General features: G+C 37.3%; 1 protein-coding gene across 4 annotated transcripts in view; it reads left to right on the forward strand.

The window, feature by feature from the left end:
• The window catches only part of GRM7 (glutamate metabotropic receptor 7), an 892,306-nt gene that overhangs the window by 97,070 nt on the left and 774,547 nt on the right, over positions 1 to 20,689 (forward strand). The gene's annotated exons all lie outside the window — the stretch shown is intronic.

Consider the following 20,689-nt stretch of genomic DNA (forward strand, 5'->3'; position numbering starts at 1 on the left):
TATGACTTAGAACTGTCTTGAAGAACTTTTAAAGTAATACCAAAATGGCAAACGTCTCTATTTTTTACCCTTTCTTTATCTACACTGAACCTGAAGTCTTTGGGAGCTGAAAACATTGACTTTTTATATTGAATAGATACTTTGTCTTTTATTCAAAACAATCAGCAGGAAGGTAACAAACTTTGGATGAAAAAGTCAAGTTAGGTTGGTGCTTTGCCTTAGTCAGAAAGGTTTATGAAGAGAAATTGAGGATGAAGAACAAAATAGATGAGCTTTATCTGCTAGATCTAACCTCTAATCGTGTGACTTAATTCCACTACTTGAAGGATTTTCAACTGATTTAGACAAAGCCACATTTAAATACAGGTCAAAAAGGCATTCTAAAGTCAAATGGAAATTATTTTGTTTCGAGTGGTCTTGATGTAGAAATCATAGTTTTATTCTTTGTATATTTCAGTCTCTTCATTCATTCATTCATTTGTACTTGCATTCTTATTTTCATTCATTTAAGTATCAATTCATATATTCATGAGGCATTTGTTGGTGTGGTATTGATCTAGGTGCTGGGCTAGATAGGTGAACAAGTCATTACCTTTACTTTGGAGGCCCTGTCAGTCTTGTGCGGAATCCTGTAGGGTATCACATAACTATTGTAAAATTTGACAAGTACCATTTTAGTCGTATGAACGGAATAGAATATCAGGAACAATAATTTCATTCAGTCTTGTTATATATTTGACTATTTAGTTGTTCAACATGCAAAACTTTCCAATAAAGGTTGTAATATTGAGGGGTAAATCCAAGTGTTAATCACTTTTATTTTAAGCATGTTGTATTATCAAATGCTTTGGATAGAAGTCACTATACCTTATTGAACGTATTTTCAGCATTTTTTTTTTATTATCCCTCCCTACCTTCCCCTTCTCTGTAAGTATGGATTTTGTTTTTGTAAAGTGGCAATACTGCCATAATTACTACCAGTAAATTGTGAGGATTAAAAGATATAATATATCTAAAGGGCTTATTTTTAACAGCTTTTTGAGGTATAATTCACATGAAATAAACTGCATGTAATTAAAATGCACAATATAAGTTTTGACTTAAGTGTAAATCTGTAAAACCCATCTCCAAAATATCTGATGTTCACAAAACTTCCTCCTGTGTCTTCTTTTTGTTAATTAAGCTTCCGTCAGATTTATTTACATCTTCTGAAATGTTATTGAAAAGAGCTCACATAGTCGCTATTGGCTTCCATTACTCAGCATAATAATTTTGAGATTTGTCCATGTTATTGTCTATATTAATAGTGTATTCCTTTTAAGTGCTAAATTCTATTCCATTGTATAGTTCACACCACAGTTTGTTCCATATACTTGTCGATGGGAATTTAGGTTATTGCCAGTTACTTTAGCTATTAAAAAATTAAAGCTACTGTGAATATTTGTGTACAAGCTTTTGTGTGGGTGCCTGCTTTTATTTCTCTTCAGTAAACACCTGGATGGATCATACGGTAAGAATATGCTTAACTTTTTAAGAAATTGCCAAACTGTTTTCCAAAGCGGTTGTACCAGTTTACATTTCCATAAGCATTGTATGAGATGTCCAGTTATTCTTTATCTCCAACAAACTGTGTCGGCAATCTGTTTAAAGTTTAGCCATTCGAGTATGCATGGAGTGATATCTCATTGTGATTTTGATTTGAATTTTCTGGTGATGAATGATTTTTTATTATATCATTAGATTATTTTGCCATCTTTATGCTTTTGATAAAGTGTCTGTTTAAATCTTTGTCCACTTTTTGGTAAGTTGGTTCCTTATTGTCAAGTTTTTAAAATACTTCATATATTCTAGAGACAAGTTCTTTATCAGACACATACATTGAAGTTGTTTTTCAGCTGGCAGCATATCTTTTTGTTTTCTTACCAGAGTCTTTCAAAAAACTGAAGTTTTCAGTTTTGATAAAGTCTCATTTATATATATTTTTTCTTTTATGGACCATAAAAGAAAAAATTTTTGTGTGCTGTCTAACAAATCTTTGCCCAATATTTTCTTCTATGTTTTGATTTAGATGTTTTATAGTTTTATACATTTATGTCTATAGTCTATTTTTCATTAATTTTTCTATACAATGTGTGTTATGAATTAAAGTTGATTATTTGCGTATGAAAATCCAATTATTTCAGCACCAACATCTCCATTGAATTGCCTTTGTTAGAAATCTGATGCCAAAAAAATAAAATCTGTTGCCAGTGTATGTATAGGTCAATTTATAGATTCTCTTCTGCTTCATTTGTATATCTGTTTATCTTTATGCCGATATCCTACTTTGTCAATTAGTGTAGCCTTATAACACATATTGAAGTTGAGTAATATGAATCATTTAGCTTTGTTCTTTAAGGTTATGTTGCCTATTCTAAATACTTTGCATGTCCACATTCGTTTTAGACTTAGCTTGTCAATTTTAACAAAATCACCTGCTGGGCTATGTTTGGGGTTTCATTGAATGTATTGATCAATTTGAGCAAAATTGTCTTCTAAACAATTCTGAGCTTACTGATTAATGAAAAAGATAACTCAGTTTATTTAGGTAATTTTTAATTTCCTCAGCAATGTTTGTTCATTAAGTGTATGGGTGTTGTACATCTTTTGTTTCTTTTTATATCTAAATATTTTAAATTTCTGACGCTATAGGAAATGATATTTTTGAAAAATAATTTCAATTCTTTATTTCTAGCATATAGAAATATTGTACATTTGGTTTTGTATACTGACCTTTTATTTTGCAATTCTCATAAACTCATTTTTTAGTTTTATAAACTTTTTTTGTGAATTCCACCTAATTTTCTATATATGTGACCATACCATCTTCAAATAAAGACAAATTAATCTCTGTTTTTCATTTGCATGGTTTTCTTTTTTCTTTTAGTCACATTGCATGGGCTAGAATCTCTAGTACAAGATTGAATAGAAGTGGCAAGAAAAGATATTCTTGTATTGTTCCTCATCTTAGAGAAAAGACTTTCAATCTTTCATTACTAAGTATGTTGTTAACCGTAGATTTTTTCATAGATACCCTTTATGAAGTTGAGGAAGTTCCCCTTTTCTCCTGGTTTTCTCATAGCTTTTTATCAGGAATGGATGTTGGTTTTACCTGATTTTTCTGCATCTATGGAGATGACTTATAAGGCTTTTCTTTTTAAAGTTTGTCAATATGTTAAATTATCTTGATTGCTTTCCAAATGCTGAGCCAGCCTTACATTTTTAGGATGAACCTACTTGGTCATGACAAATGATCATTTTTATATGTTGTTGGATTTGATTTCCTTAAATTTTGTTGAGTCTTTGCGTATGTATTCCTGAGAGGTATTGTTCTGTAGTTTTCTTTTCTTATAATACATTTTTCTCGTACTTTTGCTATCTGGATAAATTTAGCCATGTGGAATGAGCTGGGAAGGATTTGCCCTCCTCACGTTTTCGAATTTTATGTTGAATTGCTATTATTTCTGTCTTACTTATTTGGTAGAATTTACTAGTAAATATATCTGGACCTGGAGTTTTTATTGTGAGAAGGTTTTGCATCACAAGTTCATTTTCAGCCTACTCAGGTTCTCTATTTATTAAGTGAGCCCTTTTAACATGTCTTTAATCTAAAATATCAATTTCGTGGCACAAAGTGTTCATAAATTTCTTTATTATCCTTTTAATATCTGTAGAATCTATAGTTATGTTGCCTCTCTCATTTCTGATATTGGTAATTTGTGATTTTCTCTTCGTTGTTTTTCTTGATCAGTCTGACTAGAAGTTTTTTGTTTTTTTTTTATTATTATACTTTAAGTTTTAGGGTACATGTGCGCAATGTGCAGGTTTGTTACATATGTATACATGTGCCATGTTGGTGTGCTGCACCCATTAACTCGTCATTTAGCATTAGTTATATCTCCTAATGCTGTCCCTCCCGCCTCCCCCCACCCCACAACAGTCCCCGGTGTGTGATGTTCCCCTTCCTGTGTCCATGTGTTCTCATTGTTCAATTCCCACCTATGAGTGAGAACATGCAATGTTTGGTTTTTTGTCCTTGTGATAGTTTGCTGAGAATGATGGTTTCCAGCTTCATCCATGCCCCTACAAAGGACATGAACTCATCATTTTTTATGGCCGCATAGTATTCCATGGTGTATATGTGCCACATTTTCTTAATCCAGTCTATCATTGTTGGACATTTCGGTTGGTTCCAAGTCTTTGCTCTTGTGAATAGTGCTGCAATAAACATACATGTGCATGTGTCTTTATAGCAGCATGATTTATAATCCTTTGGGTATATACCCAGTAATGGGATGGCTGGGTCAAATGGTATTTCTGGTTCTAGATCCCTGAGGAATCACCACACCGACTTCCACAATGGTTGAACTAGTTTACAGTCCCACCAACAGTGTAAAAGTGTTCCTATTTCTCCACATCCTCTCCAGAACCTGTTGTTTCCTGACTTTTTAATGATTGCCATTCTAACTAGTGTGAGATGGTACCTCATTGTGGTTTTGATTTGCATTTCTCTGATGGCCAGTGATGATGAGCATTTTTTCATGTGTTTTTTGGCTGCATAAATGTCTTCTTTTGAGAAGTGTCTGTTCATATCCTTCACCCACTTTTTGATGGGGTTGTTTTTTTCTTGTAAATTTGTTGGAGTTCATTGTAGATACTGGATATTAGCCCTTTGTCAGATGAGTAGGTTGCGAAAATATTCTCCCGTTTTGTAGGTTGCCTGTTCACTATGACGGTGATTTCTTTTGCTGTGCAGAAGCTCTTTAGTTTAATTAGATCCCATTTGTCAATTTTGTCTTTTGTTGCCATTGCTTTTGGTGTTTTAGACATGAAGTCCTTGCCTATGCCTATGTCCTGAATCATATTGCCTAGCTTTCCTTCTAGGGTTTTTATGGTTTTAGGTCTAACATTTAAGTCTTTAATCCATCTTGAATTAATTTTTGTATAAGGTGTAAGGAAGGGATCCAGTTTCAGCTTTCTACATATGACTAGCCAGTTTTCCCAGCACCATTTATTAAACAGGGAATCCTTTCCCCATTTCTTGTTTTTGTCAGGTTTGTCAAAGATCAGATAGTTGTAGATATTTGGCATTATTTCTGAGGGCTCTGTTATGTTCCATTGGTCTATATCTCTGTTTTGGTACCAGTACCATGCTGTTTTGGTTACTGTAGCCTTTTAGTATAGTTTGAAGTCAGGTAGCGTGATGCTTCCAGCTTTGTTCTTTTGGCTTAGGATTGACTTGGCGATGCAGGCTCTTTTTTGGTTCCATATGAACTTTAAAGTAGTTTTTTCCAATTCTGTGAAGAAATTCATTGGTAGCTTGATGGGGATGGCATTGAATCTATAAATTACCTTGGGCAGTATGGCCATTTTCATGATATTGATTCTTCCTACCCATGAGCATGGAATGTTCTTCCATTTGTTTATATCCTCTTTTATTTCATTCAGCAGTGGTTTGTAGTTCTAGGTCCTTCACATCCCTTGTAAGTTGGAATCCTATGTATTTTATTCTCTTTGAAGCAATTGTGAATGGGAGTTCACTTATGATTTGGCTCTCTGTTTGTCTGTTATTGGTGTATAAGAATGCTTGTGATTTTTGCACATTGATTATGTATCCTGAGACTTTGCTGAAGGTGCTTATCAGCTTAAGGAGATTTTGGGCAGAGAGGATGGGGTTTTCTAGATATACAATCATGTCATCTGCAAACAGGGAGAATTTGACTTCTTCTTTTCCTAATCGAATGCCCTTTATTTCCTTCTCCTGCCTGATTGCCCTGGCCAGAACTTCCAACACTATGTTGAATAGGAGTGGTGAGAGAGGGCATCCCTGTCTTGTGCCAGTTTTCAAAAGGAATGCTTCCAGTTTTTGTCCATTCAGTATGATATTGGCTGTGGGTTTGTCATAGATAGCTCTTATTATTTTGAGATACGTCCCATCAATACCTAATTTATTGAGAGTTTTTAGCATGAAGGGTTGTTGAATTTTGTCAAACGCCTTTTCTGCATTTATTGAGATAATCATGTGGTTTTTGTCTTTGGTTCTGTTTATATGCTGGATTACGTTTATTGATTTTCATACGTTGAACCAGCCTTGCATCCCAGGGATGAAGCCCACTTGATCATGGTGGATAAGCTTTTTGATGTGCTGCTGGATTCGGTTTGCCAGTATTTTATTGAGGATTTTTGCATCAATGTTCATCAAGGATATTGGTCTAAAATTATCTTTTTTGGTTGTGTCTCTGCCAGGCTTTGGCATTAGGATGATGCTGGCCTCATAAAATGAGTTAGGGAGGATTCCCTCTTTTTCTATTGATTGGAATGGTTTCAGAAGGAATGGTACCAGCTCCTCCTTGTACCTCTGGTAGAATTCGACTGTGAATCCATCTGGTCCTGGACTTTTTTTGGTTGGTTAGCTATTAATTATTGCCTCAATTTCAGAGCCTGTTATTGGTCTATTCAGAGATTCAACTTCTTCCTGGTTTAGTCTTGGGAGAGTGTATGTGTCGAGGAATTTATGCATTTCTTCTAGATTTTCTAGTTTGTTTGTGTAGAGGGGTTTATAGTGTTCTCTGATGTTAGTCTGTATTTCTGTGGGATTGGTGGTGATATCCCCTTTATCATTTTTTATTGCATCGATTTGATTCTTCTCTCTTTTCTTCTTTATTAGTCTTGCTAGCAGTCTATCAATTTTGTTGATCTTTTCAAAAAACCAGCTCCTGGATTCATTGATTTTTTTGAAGGGTTTTTTGTGTCTCTATTTCCTTCAGTTCTGCTCTGATTTTACTTATTTCTTGCCTTCTTGTAGCCTTTGAATGTGTTTGCTGTTGCTTCTCTAGTTCTTTTAATTGTGATGTTAGGGTGTCAATTTTAGATCTTTCCTGCTTTCTCTTGTGGGCATTTAGTGCTATAAATTTCCCTCTATACACTGCTTTGAATGTGTCCCAGAGATTCTGGTATGTTGTGTCTTTGTTCTCATTGGTTTCAAAGAACATCTTTATTTCTGCCTTCATTTTGTTATGTACCCAGTAGTCATTCAGGAGCAGGTTGTTCAGTTCTCATGTAGCTGAGCGGTTTTGAGTGAGTTTCTTAATCCTGAGTTCTAGTTTGATTGCACTGTGGTCTGAGAGACAGTTTGTTATAATTTCTGATCTTTTACATTTGCTGAGGAGTGCTTTACTTCCACCTATGAGGTCAATTTTGGAATAGGTGTGGTGTGGTTCTCAGAAGAATGTATATTCTGTTGATTTGGGGTGGAGAGTTCTGTAGATGTCTATTAGGTCCGCTTGGTGCAAAGCTGAGTTCAATTCCTGTATATCCTTGTTAACTTTCTGTCTCGTTGATCTGTCTAATATTGACAGGGCAGTGTTAAAGTCTCCCATTATTATTGTGTGGGTGTCTAAGTCTCTTTGTAGGTCACTAAGGACTTGCTTTATGAATCTGGGTCCTCCTGTATTGGGTGCGTATATATTTAGGATAGTTAGTTCTTCTTGTTGAATTGATCCCTTTACCATTATGTAATGGCCTTCTTTGTGTGTTTTGATCTTTGTTGGTTTAAAGTCTGTTTTATCCAAGACTAAGATTGTAACCCCTGCCTTTTTGTGTTTTCTATTTGCTTGGTAGATCTTCCTCCATCCTTTTATTTTGAGCTTATGTGTGTCTCTGCATGCGAGATGGGTTTCCTGAATACAGCACACTGATGCGTCTTGACTCTTTATCCAATTTGCCAGTCTGTGTCTTTAAGTTGGTGCATTTAGCCCATTTACATTTAAGGTTAGTGTTGTTATGTGTGAATTTTATCCTATCATTATGATGTTAGCTGGTTATTTTGCTCATTAGTTGATGCAGTTTCTTCCTAGCCTCGATGGTCTTTACAATTTAGCATGTTTTTGCAGCAGCTGGTACCAGTTGTTCCTTTCCATGTTTAGTGCTTCCTTCAGGAGCTCTTTTAGAGCAGGCCTGGTGGTGACAAAATCTCTCAGCATTTGCTTGTCTGTAAAGTATTTTATTTTTCCTTCATTTATGAAGCTTAGTTTGGCTGAATATGAAATTCTGGGTTGAAAATTCTTTTCCTTAGGAATATTGAATATTGGCCCCCACTCTCTTCTGGCTTGTAGAGTTTCTGCTGAGAGATCCGCTGTTAGTCTGATGGGCTTCCCTTTGTGGGTAACCCGACCTTTCTCTCTGGCTGCCCTTAACATTTTTTCCTTCATTTCAACTTTGGTGAATCTGACAATTACGTCTCTTGGAGTTGCTCTTCTCGAGGAGTATCTTTGTGGCATTCTCTGTATTTCCTGAATCTGAATGTTGTCCTGCCTTGCTAGATTGGGGAAGTTCTCCTGGATAATATCCTGCAGAGTGTTTTCCATCTTGGTTCCATTCTCCCTGTCACTTTCAGGTACACCAATGAGAGGTAGATTTGGTCTTTTCACATAGTCCCATATTTCTTCGAGGCTTTGTTTGTTTCGTTTTATTCTTTTTTCTCTAAACTTCTCTTCACACTTCATTGTATTCATTTGATCTTCCATCTCTGATACCCTTTCTTCCCGTTGATCACATCAGTTACTGAGGATTGTGCATTTGTCATGTAGTTCTCGTGCCATGCTTTTCAGCTCCATCAGTTCCTTTAATGACTTCTCTGCATTGGTTATTCTAGTTATCCATTCATCTAATTTTTTTTCAAAGTTTTTAATTTCTTTGCCGTTGGTTCGAACTTCCTTCTTTAGCTCGGAGTAGTTTGATCTTCTGAAGCCTTCCTCTCTCAACTCGTCAAAGTCATTCTCCGTCTAGCTTTGTTCCTTTGCTGGTGAGGAGCTGCATTCCTTTGGAAGAGGAGAGGCGCTCTGATTTTTAGAGTTTCCGGTTTTTCTGCTCTGTTTTTTCCCCATCTTTGTGGTTTTTATCTATCTTTGGTCTTTGATGATGGTGATGTACAGATGGGCTTTTGGTGTAGATGTCCTTTCTGTTTGTTAGTTTTCCTTCTAATAGTCAGGACCCTCAGCTGCAGGTCTGTTGGAGTTTACTGGAGGTCCACTCCAGACCCTGTTTGCCTGGGTATCAGCAGCAGTGGCTGCAGAACAGTGGATATTGGTGAACTGCAAATGCTGCTACCTGATCGTTCCTCCGGAAATTTTGTCTCAGAGGAGTACCCGGCCGTGTGAGGTGTCAGTACGCCCCTACTGGGGGGTTCCTCCCAGTTAGGCTGCTGGGGGGTCAGGGACCCACTTGAGGAGCCAGTCTGCCCGTTCTCAGATCTCCAGCTGCGTGCTGGGAGAACCACTGCTCTCTTCAAAACTGTCAGACAGGGACATTTAAGTCTGCAGAGGTTATTGCTGTCTTTTGTTTGTCTGTGCCCTGCCCCCAGAGGTGGAGCCTACAGAGGCAGGCAGGCCTCCTTGAGCTGTGGTGGGCTCCACCCAGTTCAAGCTTCAGGGCCGCTTTGTTTACCTACTCAAGCCTGAGCAATGGCAGGCACCCCTCCCCCAGCCTTGCTGCCGCCTTGCAGTTTGATCTCAGACTGCTGTGCTGGCAGTGAGCGAGGCTCCATGGGCATAGGACCCTCTGAGCCAGGTGCGGGATATAATCTCCCGGTGTGCCGTTTGATAAGCCCTTTGGAAAAGTGCAGTATCAGGGTGGGAGTGACCCGATTTTCCAGGTGCAGTCTGTCACCTCTTTCTTTGACTAGGAAAGGGAATTCCCTGACCCCTTGTGCTTCCTGGGTGAGGTGATGCGTCTCCCTGCTTCGGCTCACGCTCAGTGCACTGCACCCACTGTCCTGCACCCACTGTCCGGCACTCCCCAGTGAGATGAACCCAGTACCTCAGTTGTAAATGCAGAAATCACCCATCTTCTGCGTCGCTCACACTGGAAGCTGTAGACTGGAGCTGTTCCTATTCAGCCATCTTGGCTCCACCCCCAGTCTGACTAGAAGTTTACGAATGTTATTAATTTTTCAAAGAATCAGCTTTGTGCCTGAATTATTTTCCTTCTTTTAAAAATTTTTATACTATCATTTCAGGCTGATTTTTATTATTTTTTTCTTCAGCTTACTTTGGGTATAGTTTTCTCTTTTTATTCTGATCTTTTAGTGTGAAATCTGGGGTCATTGATTTGAGGTCTTTCTTCTTTTTCTAACATAGGCATTTAATGCTATAAATTTCCCCTTAAGTACTACTTTAGTGGTATTCAACAAATACTGACATGTTGTGTTTTCATTAACATTTAGTTTAAAACAGTTTTAATTTCCCTTGTGATTTCTTCTTTGATTCCTGGGTTATTTTGCAGTACATTATTTAGTTTACAAGTATTTGGGATATTTCTAGAGATCTTTCTGTTATTGATTTCTAATTAGCAGAACTTGCATCTTTTAAGGTTTACTGAGGCTTGTTTTATGGTCCAAAACATGCCCTATCTTGGTAAATGTTCCAAGTCCCCTTTCAGAAAAAAATATATGTGTGTTCCATTATTGTTCAGTGGAAGGTTCTATAAATGTCAATTAGGTCAAGTTAGTTGATAGTGGGGTAAAAGTCCAGTGTACCCTTACTCACTTTTCTATCTACTTATTCTCTTAATTATTGTGCTTCATGTATTTTGTAGCTCTGTTTTTTGCCTAGAGATTGAGAACTATTATGTCCTCTTGATAAATTGTCCCCTTTATCATTATGAAATGATTTTCTTTATCCCTGGTAGTATTTTGTTTTCTGAAATCCACTTTGCCTGATTTAATATAACCACTTAGCTTTTTTTTTTTAACTGGTGATTATTGATATTGTTAGGTTTACATCTATCATCTTGCTATTTGTTTTCTATTTGTTTCAGATTTCAAATATTCTTGAGCTTTATTTGAGGATGCAGTGATATTACTTGGGAAACAGTTTCATTCATTCTGGTGTTGCTTCTAAGGGTCGTTAGGAAGGAACAGAATCATATTTAGTCTAAGGTTATTCCCTACAACCTAGGCCAGACCCTTCCAAGTCCTCCACCCATTATCCCATGAATTATGAGGTTTTCCTGTCCGGGTAGTGGAAACAGGCATGATTTCAGGGCCTGTGTGCGCCTGTTACCTCTAAACCTTGTTTTTTCTGATTTCTTTGCATGCATGCACCAAACAGCATTCTGCTAAATGCTTGAGGGAGAAACCCTTTGTGGATCTCTGGAGGTCTCTTTGTGTGCAGCTCTATTATTTCTGGTATTCTGTCCTATTAATTCTGGCTGCAGTAATCTCTCCAGTTGCCTCTGTGACTCTTCAACTGAAGAAGTCTGTTGGGCTCTGTCTTATTTCCCCTCCTGCATTTTGGCCTAAAATCTCTATGAATGCGATAAGCTGGGGCAGTCATAGGACCCATTTTGTTTGTTTCCCATCTCTCAGGGGAAAACTGATCCTTAATGATCTAATTTCTTAAAAATTTGTTTCATGTATTTGTTTGCTTATTGTTTTGTTTTTTTGTTTTGTTTTGTTTTGTTTTTGAGCGTTTCAGATAAGAAGGTAAATCCAGCCCCTATTACTCTAATTTAGCTAGAATAGGGAATACAAAAGGATGCAAAATTGAATTAATAGTACCATATGACTTTCTTTCCTATATTAGTTTGTTACCAACATCCTCATGGTTAAAATGAAACTTTAGGTTTCCCTGTGGATTTTTCTAATGTAGTCATGAAGCAAAATTCCAACGACAATGGATAGTTGACTGCACAATACTACAACTGTTCTTAATGAAATAAAGAAGATTCACATTCCTACATTATATTAGTGAGGGCAATATGAGCTGGTGTAACAACAGTTCTCTATATTTTAGTGACTGAACGTGAAGAAAAGTTTCATTTCTTGTTCACATTGGAGTAGAACATGATGTTTCCAATGTGCTTCAGACTTTTTTTGATGAAATAACTTGGGGACCCAGATTCTTTCATCCCCTGGCTCTGTCATTTCCCAGTGCCTCAGAGTTTTTTGTTTTGTTTTTGTTTTGAATATAGTTAGAAGACAGAGAACAGGGTGCAGAAGCCACATTGTTCTCAATCACCTAAACCCAGATATGATACTCATTACTTCAACTCACATGCCTTGGCAAGATCTAGATGCAGGAGGTTCTGGCAACTGTAGCCCTGACAAGCCAACATATAGCAACAGCTGTACCCCAAAAAGGCAAGCAAGCTCTTTGCTGAATTGCTCACCATCTCTTGACAAACATAAAGAACTCTATGGTCTTTTAACCCCTTCTAAAATATATGCTTCATTTTTCCCCCCATGCCTCCAACTCTGATGCTGTGCAGTAGCCTCAATGTCTCTTTCATCCACTCATGCTCTTAAGGGAGCCTTCTTCTTTTGTATAACTAAAAAAGCACACTAGGTTTCTTTTCATAGCACAATCCCCACATTTGTATCAAAATCACACATCACATCTCACCAGGTGATTGCTGAATAATCTCAGGGATTGTGGAGTCCATACAAAAGGAAGCCATGATTAGCTTCAAAGCATTTGTGAAGTAGACCTGCTTGGCTCCCTTTCAGCCAGGTAGGCTAGTACCTGTTGGACTTCTTTGGGATTAGTAGACTGCTCTCTCCAGTGACATAAAAAAATCATAAGCCAGATAGGGAGGTTATGAGAATTAAATGAGATAATTCATGTGAGGTGCTAAACATGGTCCCAGGCACATATAGAAAGCAATTCATAATCAAAGCTCTTGTAATTATTAGTTAATGGTAGGATTTTAAGGAAATATTTAAGTGCCCCCCTTGTGGATGGCGATAATATATTGAAAAAGTTAAGCTCGTATTGTTTTCTTCAACAAAAAAAATTGGTATGTTATGTATATATAAAACAAATATGCATAGAATGCACCCCACAAATACTGAAAACATCATATATGCATATTTGTTCTATGCATAGAATGTGTAATGATCAAGTCAGGATATTCAGGGTATACATCACTAAAGTATTTATCCTACCAATGTGTTGTGTACACGTCAAGTCCTTTCTTCTAGCTATTTTGAAAGATATAATACCTTGTTGTTAACTATAGTCACCCTACTCTTCTATTAAACATTCAAACTTTTTCTGAAATTAACTTATGTTGTTTTTAACTATAGTCACCCCACTCTTCTATTAACCAGTAGAACTTATGCTGCAATGAAAGCATAATAAGCTTTCATTATGTGCTAGCTGTCTGATTCTTCAAGAAAATGGGTTTTCCCCCTCGCCTTCTGACATATCCCTAAAATAAGGTCTGAACACCTGTAACTGAATCCCCTTATTAGTTTTCACCACCCAGAAAGAGGCAGCAAAGAATACCAATAAACAACTTTGGTTCTGAATTCTGAAATCAAGGCCCAGCTTGAATTACTTACTATCCATTACTTACTATCCCTGTGAGCTCCAATTCAGAATTCAAGGTCCAGGTCTATTACTTACTATCTGTATGAGCTCTAGCAACCTCTTTGCAAATCTGTGAAATTTAGTCAGTGACATTCCTTCATAGAAACATTATCATTGGAGAGAGATAATATATGTTAAGTACTTAGCAGAGAAGATGGTGTATAGTAAGTGCCTAACAAATGTTATTATAATTAATATGATTATAAAGAAGAGGCAGTACAATGTAGTAGGTAGAATATTGAGATTGGAGGGAGATGACTCAAATTTATGTCTAGGTTTTGTTGCTTTTAACTGCTGAGGCTCAGTATTCTCACCAATAAACTGGGGTTAATAATATTCCCCTCCAGGGGTTGAAGGAGTGATTGTATTATAAAGTATGTGAAAGTAAATAAAACCTTGCCTCAAACCCATAAAATCTTGATTGCGTGTAAAAATTCTTTACTTCATTTATAATGTCTGTCACCCTAGGCAAGTTGACCTTTCTTTCACATAAATTACGTCTTTTATTTGGCCTTCTGTAGTTAGTATCAAAACAAGACAAAACAAAACAAGATTGTAAACAATTATAAAGAATAATACTGCATACAGCATCATTATTTCAGAATAGAATGACGGCCGGGGCCGGTGGCTTGCGCCTGTAATCCCAGCACTTTGGGAGGCCGATGCGCGCAGATCACCTGAGACCAGGAGCCCCAGACCAGCCTGGTCCAACACGGTGAAGCCCCGTCTCTACTAAAAATACAAAAATTAGCTGGGCATGGTGGTGGGAGCCTGTAATCCCAGCTACTCAGGAGGCTGAGGCAGGAGAATCTCTTGAACCTGGAAGTTAGAGGTTGCAGTGAGCCGAGATCACACCACTGCACTCCAGCCTGGGTGACAGAGCGAGGCTCCATCAAAAAAAAAAAAAAAAGAATAGAATGACAGGGCTGGGCACAGTGACTCACGCCTGTAATCCTAGAACTTCAGGAGGCTGAGATGGGCAGATTGTGAGGTCAGGAGTTTGAGACCAGCCTGGCCAACATGGTGACACCCCTTCTCTACTAAAAATACAAAATTTTTTGAGTGTCATGGCACATGGCTGTAATCCCAGCCACTTGGGAGGCTGAGGCACGAGAATCACATGAACCCTTAAGGCAGAGATTGCAGTGAGTCGAGATCGTGCCACTGCACTCCAGATTGGACGACACAGTGAGACTGTCTCAAAAATAAAAATAAAAATACAATGACATTCTTTTCCTGAAAGAATGTGACCATTGAAATTATGAAGAAAGACCACTGCTGGATTTGTGCAGTGACATTTCTGAAACACATTGTATATGGCATAAATTGCTTTAATCACAAAGGAGAGAAATATTAATATCTGTGCTCCTGTAAGTTCTACCCCAAGTTAATTTTAAAGTTATTAGTAAAGACAAATTCCATTGGGGTATTGAGTACCTTGCTAGAGAATCTCAATACAAAGGTTTAGAAAAGTATACCCATAAATTCAGCAACACACACAACTAGCTTATTGCAATTCAGGCGGGAAAATAACTCTCTAAGGCAGGGATCACGCATGAGTTTTGCCGTATGGGCCAACTCTCATGCATTGCATTGTAGTCGGAAAGATTCTGAGGTCAAGTCTGAAGTCAACAGTCGAAAGGGGTTCTGATCTACAAATAATATTCTACTATGGGTGTTAGTGGGGAGAGATGACAGTGTGCTGCCTGTTCACCCTCCCTCTGCTCTGATGTGGTTTCTAATTCACATAGAGGATTAATCATTACAGAGAAGCCCTGCTCCTCTCAGACCTTTCTCTCTAAGACTTTGGGCAAACGCCGGCACCATGTTTTTCATTCATTTTTTTCTTTTCTCTTATTATTGTATGAGAAGAAAACCAGAGAGATTTCTGTGGCATATTTTCCACACTCTCTCTTCTGTTCTCCTAGGGAGATGCCCTTCTATCCTGTCTCACTTTCCCAATCCTAAACGTCCTTCAAAAGTAAGTTCAAGCTCATCTTTTCTGTGCATGTTTACCTGCTCAGTACTGCTCACATGAATCTCTCGCAACTCCAAACGCCTGAAAAAAGGTTTATATCTCACAATTGAGTGTTCCGTTGTAGAATGTCTCTTATATATCTTTAGAGTGTTACTATGTCTTGTTCAAGTAGCTCAGGGGCCGGGAAATACAATTTGAAGGGAGAGGCTAATCTTTAAAGGCAGTCATTGATTGTATTTTAAGTTACAATTTACAACCCTATGGTAATGAACACATAGGCTAAACAAATATAAACTCAGTTAAAATAACATGCAATGATACTTTACAAAAATGCTGCTGAGAAGAACATCGAGTTTACATCATGCTGAATATCTAAAAATAGCTAGATGACTATTTAACCTTCTATTTATATGTATAGATATAGCGTAATAATTTTCCCACTAGAATTTAATTTTATGTTATAGACCCTTTCAGTGCCTTCAGTGACCGTATGAGTGTCTTTTTAAGATTGCCTTTGGACCCTGGTGTCGTTTTGGGACTGCCACTAAGTGCAATCCTAAAATTTTCCATAAAGATTCACTCTTGCTTTTATTTCACAAGGTGTTTCCATTTAGTTAAAATTAATCTCTCTGTTGAAGGAATTTCTCCCAGGACTCAGAGCTTTCCATTCTTGATTAAGGTGTCTCACTTGTCAGCTTGCTGAGGGCAGGGAGCTCAGAGCATAGCTCAATGGCAGCCGAAGCCCCGGTGTGATGTGTGGCATTGCTTCATTCCAGAACGAGTGTTCCCTGAGGGCTGCATTTGACATCTGCAAAACGCTCCCTCTGCACTTGCACTCTCAACACTGACACAAAAAATGTAAGCCTTGTTTTGTGTGTCCCATAGGCAGTGCATCTTGCATAAAATATTTTAAACTGTATTTCACCTTCGTGTAGGTTTGTTTTACTGGTTTCTGCGTATGTCCCAAGTTAAAGCATTGCTGCAGACCAATTTCATTCCCACTCCGACTTACCCTCCTCTCATTTGCACATTGTAACACAGCAAGGGGACACCTTTCCTCATATCCACCATCAGCCCATCCCCTACTGCTCTATTCTCCAAGATATTTACCAGCACAAGTAACACCTTCAATGTTTCATCCATTCATTCAGTGTAATAAGTGGTGAGAAAACACAATGAAAAAGAGGGATATATTTCTGGTCGACTTGGAGTTGACAATCCAGAGAGGAAAGACATTATATAAACAGGTATTCCACTAACTCTAAAAGACACTTGGATGCATTTTACAAAGATAAAGTACAGACTGTTATAATACGGCATAGAATGGCAAACAGGAGCTCACCTAGTTTGGAAGCAGGTGATCAGGGGAACAGAGAAGGATGTTTTAAATAACTCTGTTGAGGTAAAATTTACATGTAATACACTGCATACATGTACACAAACTATTTCATTATGTGTATGTGTGTGTGTGTGTATATATATATATATATATATATATATATATATATATATATATATACCCACTAGCCATCATCGTAATCAAAACATCAAATTTACCACCCCTAAAGTTTTCTTGTGCCCCTATGCAATCTTTGTTACTCTCTATATATTAGTTTACATTTCCTAGAATTTTATAAAAATGGTATCAGACTTTTTTTTTGAAAGAGTCTGGCTTATTTTACTCAGCATAATGGTTTGAGATACATCTGTGCTATTTTGTGTTATCAATAGTTTACTCTTCTTATTGGTTGACTAATTGATAAATTATTTACTTTTTTGTTGCTGAATAGTAATCCTCTGTGAGGATGTACTACAATTTATTTATCTGTTCACCTGCTGATGGACATTTGAGAAATTTTCAGGCTTGTCTTTTGTAAATAAAGCTGTTACAAATATTTGTCTACAAGTATTTGTGTGGATGTTATTCTTTCATTTTCCCTGGGTAAATATCTAGGAGTGGAATTTCTGGGACATAATTTCATTTTCTAAGACATTTGGTCATTGAATAAATGGCAGTGACAGTGGTCTAGACCTTACATAACAGATGTCTGACATGTATCTGAGAGTTGAAGCTGAGTTAAACTAAATACAAAAAAACTTTCCTAAGAACTAATATGGATGTTACCAATTTCATACCCTAAAATCCATGACTTTGGATTATAAGAGAGTCCTTCTATCTCTCATTCAAAAATCTATTTTATACCTACTTTATACAGTTCAAATAAATCCAGGTACCAAGTTTCTCATACTAGAGCATATTAGAAGCAGAAAATCCAATGGTTGAAGGGAAGAATTAATGCAGATAAGTGAAAGCATATACCACAGCAAAAAAAGTGATAAGATTGAAAAACATAAAATTATAACTCAAAACCCATAATCAAAATGGTACTTTAAGGCCATGATGTCCAGGGGCATATGGCCCTGTAGGCATCATTTGATTAAAGTGGAGGAAGTTTTTGATGGTGAAAATTAAAATGCTAATCTGAAAGTGATAGCTATGCTTGATTGTGTAATATGTGGCAGAATTAAGGCTAAGCTCTCTCTACACATGATCTCATTTCATTCACATAATGACCCTATGAAGTAGGTATTGACACATTTTACAGAGGAAGAAAGGAAAGCTTAGAGAAGTTAAGTATCTTTGCTTTAGTTGTATGGCTCATGGCCATGACTCTAGCCTGCCTACTCTAAGTAATCAAGAAAAGATTAAATTATGTTATTTTTACCTATGTAAAAATAATAATAAATTTTAAAAGAATTCCATCAAAACTAGATTTTTTTCCTTCAAATTTGGAATTCTTCAAGAAGATGGTTAAGGTATGTAAAATAGCAGTTAAAGTAGAAACATCCATTCCCTAATCATGGAAAATAAATGAAGTTTTTCTATAAATGCTTTCTAATAATTACATTACCCTTTGTGATGCTCTGTGAGGCTATGAAAAGACTCTAGGAAACTGGGCTTCCTGAAAAGTGGCAAGAGTTTAATGCTAATACTAGACAATATATTACCCCATCTGACCTTATTAAGGGTTGCAGTTACCATGTTTAGTTACAAAGCACATATATCCCTCAAATGAGTCCATAGTTTTTTAAAATAGGAAGTCCCAGACATGTGATCTATCACCAGAGTCATTTAGAATCCATTTATCTTTATGACAATATGTATTATGGATCATCAGCCCATAATCAGGCAGACTCTATTAATGCTCATTGTCCGTATGGTGATTTTCAAATGTGGTGTCTCTACTGGGAGGTTAATGTTTTTCACACTTGTGAGTAACAAATGGAAACTCATGGAGAGGTATGGTTTCTCTCTGTCTCTTGGACTCTTATCTGAAGGTGTTTCTTTCTGTAGCACCAGAAAAGAGGCTGAATATCTAAAAACTGGAGGAGGTCAGACTAATAGAAGATTAGATTTAGGAAGTTTCTGCTTATATCAATAGGTCCTCCAAACCAATGACAACTACAATCCTAAACACACTTTGCTTAAAGACTAATTCTGGTGTTAAATCAGGCAAACATCAACTAACCAGACCTCTCTTTTAAGGGATGCTTCCAGCCCCGGTGTGTATCCCAGGCAATGACTCAAGCTGAGCCACCCGCAATCCATTCCTCTGCTCTTCCCAACCTCTTTCCAGTGTGCCTTCTTCTTTGTATTTCACTGTTTCGGATTTAAGAGATGTGCAAAGAATTCTTTGTGGTCCTGATAAAGATTTTCCAGCTCTCTTTTCCAGCTGTGACATCACTTTAGCACCTTTGAAGCCCACTAATCAATGTATATAACCAATGATCACCAACCGCCAACCCAATCCAAATCAACATCTCTCCACACTTCCTATGCTTCTGCCACTAATTTATCTCCCACCAAAACACTACCAGATTAATCCCATCATGCCTTTATTCCCATTTTACTCTGTAACCACCAAAAAATCCAAGCATCCCAGGATTTTAAATACCCAGAATTTATCCCTATAACCCGTTATATCCCTTAACTAACATAATCTTCCATTTCTTTCCAAATCCTCACTCTCCAAAAAATTTTCAATGTATTCCCTGGAACATGCAGTCTGTCATTAGCAAAATTCCCAATCTCCAATATTTTCTCTTATTGTTTTCTTCTTCTTCTGACTTGAATAGAAAACTGACTACCCTTGATGACCCAGGTTCCCTTATTGTCCCCTAAGAGGAGAATGCCTTTTTCTGCTCCTTCTACCTATGGTGGGGCCTGGGGGTTGGATGTCATTCTCTTTCTCTCTTATTGCTGTTTCTCAGACATTTCTGATTCAAAAAACTCACTGTATTAAAAACACAGGCCAACAAAATGTACTATCCTGGTTGTCATAGTTGTCTGCTAAATTTTACTTATTTCTCCTTATTTTCTGAATATTTTTGCTTGCAGCCTTCTGTTTTTCTCTCACTATTTTTGTCCTTATTTCTGGTGATTTCAAAATTTACACTGATCGTTTGCCCAAAATCCCAGTCTCTCTCACTTCCTTGACCTGTGTACATATGAGATCTTCTCTTCCACCTGATTTCAGCCACTCATTCCTTTGGAAATATCCTATAACTTATTATCAGTAAGAGTGCGATTTGCAAAATCTCAATCACTAGCATCTTGTGTTCTCACAGCCACCTCCTTCTCTTCATAATATCACGCTAAAGATACCAGTCTGACAATTTGCAGGCCCCTTTCAGATCTCTGAAAACCCTGTCAATTCCACCTTATGCAGTTTAACTGCTACTCTTCTTCTCATAATCATTCCCTTGCTCATACCTTCAACTCCTTTGCCTCTTCTCCATTTGTTGACTTTCCTGGCAAACCCTCTCATAACTCTCCACCTATTAGACTGCTGAATTGAGGAGGTAGAATATGGCTTGAGAAAAATGCACAAGCAGTACTGACTGGTCATTCCTGAGTGTCTCCATGGACCTTTACACCAACCAGAAATTCTACTCCACACCCTCCATCAATCGTACTTTCTCCTCTCCACTTAACCATTCATCCTGTCTTCTTTTTACTCCCATTGATTCTACTTATTTCATTTAAAAATAGCATAGACACAATCAAAAGAATATGCCTTACCTTCCTACAACAAAATCTACTGACCCAGCTGCATTTTCCCATGGATAATACCTCCTTGTTCTTAACTAGGGCAAAACCATCCACTCATGTCCTGTAGACCCTCCCTTCTGTCCCACTGGAGCCCTGTCCTCATGCAGTTATTTCTTCAGTTTTCTGTATGCTCAACATGTGGGTCTGTACTAGATTATCCCTCCTGAGGTATAAACGTACTACACTACA

This window comes from Gorilla gorilla, chromosome 2 (assembly GCF_029281585.2).
Source record: "Gorilla gorilla gorilla isolate KB3781 chromosome 2, NHGRI_mGorGor1-v2.1_pri, whole genome shotgun sequence".
Taxonomy (NCBI): domain Eukaryota; kingdom Metazoa; phylum Chordata; class Mammalia; order Primates; family Hominidae; genus Gorilla; species Gorilla gorilla.